Consider the following 1,293-nt stretch of genomic DNA (forward strand, 5'->3'; position numbering starts at 1 on the left):
ACATTCACGTCCCTAATATCTCAGATGGTACTGAGCATCATCCAGAGACTCTCTTCCACCCGGTCCCTTTCACATTCACGTCCCTACTACCTCACATAGTACTGAGCATCATCCAGACACTCTCTTCCACACCGTCCTTTTCACATTCACGTCCCTGCTACAGTACCTCACAAACTACTGAGCATCATCCAGGCATTCTCTTGCACACCATCCCTTTTAAATTCGCATCCCTACTACCTCACATAGTACTGAGCATTATCCAGAAACTCTCTTCCACACCATCCCTCGCACATTCACGTCCCCACTACGGTACCTCACATAGTACTGAGCATCTTCCAGACACTCTCTTCCACACCATCCCTTTCACATTCACGTCCCTACTACCTCACATAGTACTGAGCATCATCGAGGCACTCTGTTCCACACCATCCCTTTCACATTCGTGTCCCTATTACAGTACCTCACAAAGTACTGAGCATCATCCAGACTCCCTCTTCCACACTGTCCCTTTCACTTTCAGGTCTCTACTACAGTACCTCACATACTACTGAGCATCATCCAGACACTGTCTTCCACACCATCCCTTTCACATTCACGTCCCGACTACGGTACCTCACAAAGTACTGAGCATCATCCAGACACTCTCTTCCACACGGTCCCTTTCACATTCACGTTCCTACTATCTCACATACTACTGAGCATCATCCAGACACTCTCGTCCACACCGTCCCTTTCACATTCACATCCTTACTACAGTACCTCACAAAGTACTGAGCATCATCCAGACACTCTCTTCCACACCGTACCTTTCACATTCACGTCTCTACTACAGTACCTCACAAACTACTGAGCATCATCCAGACATTCTCTTCCACACCATCCCTTTTACATTCACGTCCCTACTACCTCACATAGGACTGAGCATTATCCAGAAATTCTCTTCCACACCATCCCTTTCACATTCACGTCCCTACTACAGTAACTCATATAGTACTGAGCATTATCCAGACACTCTCTTCCACGCCGTCCCTTTCACATTCACGTCCCTACTACAGTACCTCACAAACTACTGAGCATCATCCAGACATTCTCTTCCATACCATCCCTTTCACATTCACGTCCCTACTACCTCACATCGTACTGAGCATCATCCAGACACTCTCTTCCACACCATCCTTTTTACATTCACATCCCTACTACAGCACCTCACATAGTACTGAGCATCATCCAGACACTCTCTTCCACACCGTCCCTTTCACATTCACGTCCCTGCTACAGTACCTCACAAACTAC

Source organism: Mobula birostris, chromosome 10 (genome assembly GCF_030028105.1).
Source record: "Mobula birostris isolate sMobBir1 chromosome 10, sMobBir1.hap1, whole genome shotgun sequence".
NCBI classification, from domain to species: Eukaryota; Metazoa; Chordata; class Chondrichthyes; order Myliobatiformes; family Myliobatidae; genus Mobula; species Mobula birostris.